This window comes from Pteropus alecto, unplaced genomic scaffold (assembly GCF_000325575.1).
Source record: "Pteropus alecto unplaced genomic scaffold, ASM32557v1 scaffold22, whole genome shotgun sequence".
In the NCBI taxonomy this organism is placed as follows: Eukaryota; Metazoa; Chordata; class Mammalia; order Chiroptera; family Pteropodidae; genus Pteropus; species Pteropus alecto.
Genome location: NW_006434839.1, coordinates 4,368,838 through 4,375,244, shown reverse-complemented (window position 1 = coordinate 4,375,244; position 6,407 = coordinate 4,368,838). Strand labels below are relative to the sequence as shown.

At 47.6% G+C, this 6,407-nt stretch overlaps 1 protein-coding gene across 1 annotated transcript in view; it reads left to right on the top strand.

The window, feature by feature from the left end:
* The first annotated feature begins 4,042 nt into the window (after nt 1-4,042).
* Nucleotides 4,043-6,407, top strand: part of CHRM2 (cholinergic receptor muscarinic 2) — a 124,885-nt gene continuing 122,520 nt past the window's right edge. Inside the window, exons 1-2 of the mRNA XM_006910491.2 lie at nt 4,043-4,372; nt 4,635-4,795. The gene's annotated coding sequence lies outside the window, so the exon portion shown is untranslated. The remainder of the gene's footprint in view (nt 4,373-4,634; nt 4,796-6,407) is intronic.

Below are 6,407 nucleotides of genomic sequence, written 5' to 3'. Positions count from 1 at the left end.
GTTTGAAAAAGAGCTCTGTATTTTAAATGTTTTAGACTCAGCAGCAGTAAATGTTTCCAGGCTCTGGTTAACACACCACCACCGCTAGGAGAGGAAGAGTTTAAAACAGCTGCGGTGCCAAATTTCAAGAAAAAGAGAAAAGAAAAAAATAGCAAAGCATTGTTTGTTAGGCTGTCAGCAAACATCACTCAGAATCAGCCTTATTTGTATATGGAGACTCCTGTTGCAGAGTCTGAAAAAGGAAAGCTTAGGATTTTCTAGGAGGAAAAAAGATAATCTTTTCTAGCTAAAGAATGGAAGAATTTAAATTACTTTCTGAAAAGGTTGTAGAGAAAATAAATAACTCTAAGAAGAATAGTGTGTCTATTATAGCGCTGTTATGAATATTTTAAAACAGTGAGGGAGACTGAAGAAGCCATTTTAGGCATGAATGTCATCTAGTGGATGTCCGCCTTTAACCTAGGATTGTTATATATAAAACTGAGGTCAAGGAAAAGAAAGCTTCCTTTGGCATATGTTGGGGCGGAAAATTTTTCCTCTGCCCCACAAAGGTTCTCTGGCTGGTCTAATAATCAAATTGACAGGAGATAAATTAACAGGAGAAAAACAAACTTAATTTCATATGTACAAGAACCCCCTACACATGAGAGGTTCAAAGACAGAAAGATAAAGTGACGTATATGTGCCATCTTGAGCCAAGAAGTGAGATGGAAGCCTGGGGCTTCAGAGGGGAGGTGGGTAATTCACAGGAAGATAAGAGGAACAGATGTCCAGTAATTAGATGTTTGCTCTGCCGTACAGATAGGTCATACAAATTTCTTTCTGATGATAACTCTTATTACAGGCAAGGCCCGCAATTTTAATTCTTTAAGGGAAGGTAAAAGCATATCTTGAGCCCGCAAGGTCTCAATTGACTTTAGCTCAAAATAATCCACATGCCAAAGTGGCACATCCTGGGGAAGCCTTTTCTGAACCTCTTCATGTTCATCAGGTACATCAGCCTGTCTTTCCCAAACGTCCTGCTGATAAATGCTATGCTTTCCTAGCTTAACTCTTGAACAGTTTGTGTGAGTGGGAGACGAAGGACTCTAGCTCTTGGCTCATTTTCCCCGTAAAGGCAAAGTCCTCACCTTCATTTTCTTGATTCTTTGAAAGCAGAAAATTAAGAAAATGTTAGGGCCGCCATACCTGGTGGGAAATCACTCAAGTTGAACTTGTCACCCTCTTAATCCACTTATGATGATAGAGTGCTGATTTGCGCATCCAATTACTGGAGGCTAATTATTGCTGCGCTGAAATCAACGTGACACAATAAAATATGCACCACCTTCCCGTGGATGAGACCCGTCAGTCATTCCCCATCTCCTCACCTTAGTGGTGACCTTATTTCCAGGCTCATTCAAAAGTGAACTCCGTCAGAGATTCAAAGTCATCCCTTCCAGGCCTCTGAGCTTTTCAGCACGTGCCTAAAACTAGCTATATGAAGTTGTAGGTAATGAAGTTTGGCTTCGCAAGCGGAAATTACTAATTTATTAGTGTTCTTTGAGGTGGAAAATAGGCATGTAGATAAAGGGAAACCCATAGATACATTCTATAAAGTCTTTAAAAAGCACTTTTGAAAATGTTCCACACCATGGGTTACTAATAAATGTAAACGCTGTATTCCTAGGGTTGGGAGTACTCTTTTTATCTCAGAAAACGAACTGTCTTAAGAGAGAACAATAAAATGCTCAGAATACACATGATCTTGTATAGAATAAAAACCTAGAAGGGGAAAAGAATCGGGTTTCTTGGGGTTAGTGTTAAGACGAATAGTGTTTAACATGATATTGATGGTTTTCATTGTCAAGATTCACACCTAAATGTTTTCCAACTCAGTAGTCAGATGCATGACTCAGGAATCAGTGCTTTAAGTTCCTGGCTGACAGTCTTAACAATTAAGGCTATTTGTTTTATGCTATGCACTCTTCTGAAACCTTTCCATGAATTAACCCTGTTATTCCTTATAACAACCCAGGAGATATTGCTGTGTCCCTTTTACAGATTAAGACTCAGAGGCACAGATCAGTTAAATGATTTCTCCAAAATTACATATTGAGTGGCACAACTACAAGTATATATAAAAAACATTTTTTTCAGTGATGACCTAGAAGAAGACAATGGTCATCATTGTTGATTGTTTGCTAAAAATGCAAACAGTCCATTTCCAGCTCCTCTCCAAAAAGCCATAAGTATAGTGACTTCTTTTTGACATAGATATGCAGTTACTCATGGACTCAGTTTTATTCAAGTTTAAGAAAATATTTGTTAGCTTTCATTGATTTTTTTGCTTTGTCGCTCTTTTTGGAATGGGTAGTCCTGTTGGTAAGAAGGCACTAATGATATGAAAAAACAAAGTAATGACAGGTAATTGAGTTTTCCTCTTCTCTCTTGCCAGTCAAAGATTCATTCCCCTTTCTTTTTCTGCTGTGTGTGTGTGTGTGTGTGTGTGTGTGTGTGTGTGTGTGTGTGTGTTTCAAAAAAGATTCAAGCAACTCCATGGATTTACGGAGGCTTAACAGACAGAAATAATGGAGTAAGGAAGGAAAATGTGGATTCATTTTCAAAAGAGCATCTAGAGAATAAACGATGAAATCAGATATTTGATGTGTTGGACCAAATGCTGGGGGAGGCTGAGATCAAGACTCAACAGAGCTGTCTTGATTTTCTAATAAGTATTTTATCTCCCGGTGATGGCGGCATGTGAGGGCATGGAGGCCGAAGGTATTATAATGCATTATTTCAGGATGACTTCAGTCGAGCAAAATTAAGTTTATGCCAAGTCCTGCTTGGTGTTAACTGAGTTAACAAAAAGGGCAGAAACTTTGAGCTACAGGATTTCCATTTATCAATGAACTTTTATTACTACATAATTAATTATCTTGATTGTCAACTGTTGTGTAGGTGTTTCATATGAGTGTCTTTCCTTGCCAGTAGGATTGGACCTTATCAGTAGGATTGGACCTTATAAAGAACAGACAATGAGTGACCTTTGCTATTCTCTAGGCTCTTTGACACTTAGCAAAGGCTTGGGCATGGAGAATTGAGCTGAATTTAATTGGTTATATTAAACTAATGCATCTTTAACCTGCTCTTTGTCTGTCTTTGTGTTATAAAAAGGGATGCCTCTAATTCTGTATTATTCAATTTGTTTCAGCTTTTTTCATTTGATTGCTGAGGGTAGGTGAGAGAAAATGCAGCCTGTATAACCTACCATATTTGGTGTTATCTTCATATATACATATAATTTCACAAAAGTAAGTCTTGTCCTGTGCTTTAGAACCATCATTGTACCTTTATTAAATGGATTAGTACCTAAAAATGATGAGTACTTTTTGAAGGAATTTCTCATTAAAATGAAGAAATAAAAATCTAAGGCTGATCTGAACACAAAAAGTTGGCATCATAATGTTTTTCATGGAGATATGAAAAATTCCATGAAGCACAATACTTTGTAATCTATCGCCTGTTAAAGAAAACATGGGCATCGACTGACATTTAAAACAAGAAGGAAAAAAAAAAAAACCTCTCTCTCCTCTAACACATTTGTCAGTGTCCCGGGGTAATAAACAATCCAGGAATAGTTTAGCAGGTTTACATGTTTACAAAGCATAGTGGATTTATTCTAGCGTTTCCCCACCTGGAAAAACTGGGTTTAAGCACCTTCTGCAAAGGAAAAGCAACGTTGCATTCTTCCCAGTATGTCTTGTCACTTTCATAGCAATCATAGACTTGCAGGAATGGGGCTGGATGGTGGTGGTGGTGGTGGTGGTAACTGTAAAGGTTCTGATTTGGAAATTGCAGATGGAGAGCTGGGATCTGTGGATGGATGTGGAGAGGAACCGAAAGGCGCCTGGAGGAAAGGCTGTCATATTTGCTCAGAAGAACCGCCAAATCAGAGAGCAGAGAAGATTTCATTGGAGGAGCGCCTTCAACAGCAACTAATCCTGTCATATTGCAAGAAAATTGTAAATGTGCTCTCCAGAAATTGTCCGCCCGTTGCAGCTAATCGAACGTACACTCACGAACACCGATCCTCTCTCCTGCCATAGCAAAGGCGCCTGATGCAGAGACCCGCTCCAGCGAGCGCACGCGCGCACACACACACGCACACACACACGTACACGCACACACGCCAGCCTGCGGGTTGGCCAGAGCCTTGAAACCGCAGATCCCACTAGGAAACAGCCACAGGCACCGAAGTAGGTGTTGCTCCTACTCTAATTACTACTTTCTCAAGCACTTCGGTGAAGAAATGAATCCCGCCCAGCTCGCCAGTCCATCCAGATCTGGGTTCTGTTTTGCGCTCCAGATTCATCGTCGTAAAAGCCAGGTTTGAAAGTCTTTTTTGCTTCTCCTTGGGTGGTTTGGTGTGGAGGGCGGGGGCAGCGTCTGCTTCACTTCATTCTAAACCGCGGAGGGGACCCTAACTCGCCAAGTGGCTGGGACCCATGTGAGGTGCGCGACTCTGCTCGTGCGCTCCGGAGCTTCCCAGCTCTCACTTGAGCCTTTGGGTCAGCTCACTCCCCGCCTCCCCCGCCCCACCCCTCTGGGTGTCGTGGCACCAACTAATCTCTTCCTTTTTCTCTTGCAAGATCCTGGGAGAAAGCGAGCTGGCGTCTGGGTTCGGACTCTGAGCCGTGCGCAGCTTGCGCCGGGGCGGTCAGCCCTGAACCAGCGAAGGTCTCCTCGCTCCTGCCAGCCTGCACCAAGGAGATCGCAGCCAGGGAGGCAGCTGGAGCCAAACCCGCGGCAGGTAAGAGCACCGCGCTGGCCAGCGCCTTGCTTGCCGGCGCCAGGGGCTCTGGCACGGCGGGGTCCCTCCCGGTCTCCACAACGGGGCGCGGAAGGGGTCGGGGGTTGGGAGATTGGAGGATGGTTCTCCGCAAGTGTAGATTCTCAAACGGAAACTTTGGCTTCTAGGGCTTGGCGGGCTGAGGGCAGCAGTGGCGGGTCTGGCACGAAGGGGCAGATGAGGCGCCGCGCCGCGCGGGGCAGGGGTGCGATTCCGCGGGTCACCGAGTCCCGCGGAAGGTGGAAGGCAGCCTGGAAGTCGCGCCTGTCCGGGTGTCGCTCCCTCTTCCAGCCCGCCACCCCTCCACTGTCACCCGACCCCCTCCTTCTCCCCGAGATGCCATCACGGAAAAGTCGAGAAGCGCTTCGCCCTTTCCTACCCCGCACGCTCCTTCCTGCCCGGAGTCTGGCCGAGCCTTCCCGGCGTTTGGGGTGCAGACCCGGCTCGCCCCGTCTCCGCACAGTACCCCGGTTCCACCCTTAGGTGCTGCGGACCATGGACAACGGCCAAGGGGCATGGGGTTCAGGGCTCCAGGACAGAGGAGGGGGGAGTTTTCTGCAACCCCATCCCAATTTCAGCTCCGCACATGACCGGCTGTCCACCTCGGCTTGGGGACAGGGTCTTATTAGCCCGGAGCCGGCGAGGTCCCAGACCTGACCATAGGCCCTGGGCCACCCCGGCAGGGCTCAAGGTTGTGGATAGGGGGCCCCTGCACTCCCGAGGTCCCTCGCTGTCCGCAACTGCGGACCTGGGCAGATGCGGACAACTTGTAGCTCGTGGCACCCGGGAGGTGCGGTTCCAGCCGCTGGGTGGATCTCGTGGAAATTCCACCTGTGCTCTCCGCCCTGAGCCCTTGGGGCGCCCCCCACGGGTCAGTAGGGGGCTCGCCCAAGAGAGCTCTCACGGGTGGAGATCCCCCCAAATTATTGGCAGAGAGCGACGCACACACCCTGCCTCAGTCCCCCTCTCTCTACCCTCCTGCCCTTCGCGGTCCTCGTGGCTGCCTTGAGCCATCAAATCATCCAAGGGAGGGTCCTCTGAGCTCACGAGCCCCAGGCCCAGTGGCCGGTATGGAGCTGTCACCTCAGTGCGCTGTGGAGAGGCGGGAGGAGCGCAGAGAAATGGGGGTAACCGCCTAAGCCGTAGAGCTGCCCGCCGACACCTCACCGGAGTCGCCCTCCGGTGTCCTTATGTCAGTTCACGGCCCAGACACGTCTGTGACTGAGGCCACCGAGGGTGATACGTCTGCCAGCTCAGGCGCGGGCAGCGCTTCAGGAGAACAACGCCTCCCAGTCCTTTAGCTCCGAATCCCCCACACTGACTTTCTATTTCCCTTTCATCTCTTTTCTTTTTTTGGCTTGTTTTGCTTTTCTTGCTCTTTTTCTTAGTGCTGGGTGGCAGTGAGTACGTGGCAGCCAGCCGTGCGGTGTGTCCGTCTCCTAGTACACGCAGCCAGCAACACAAACGCATGTCCCCACGCTCTACCGCAAACCGGCTGCGCTCCTGCGCGTAGCCCCGGCTCGACGGCCCCCGCGCGCCTGCGGCCATGGCCAGGCCACGGGCCACGGTCACC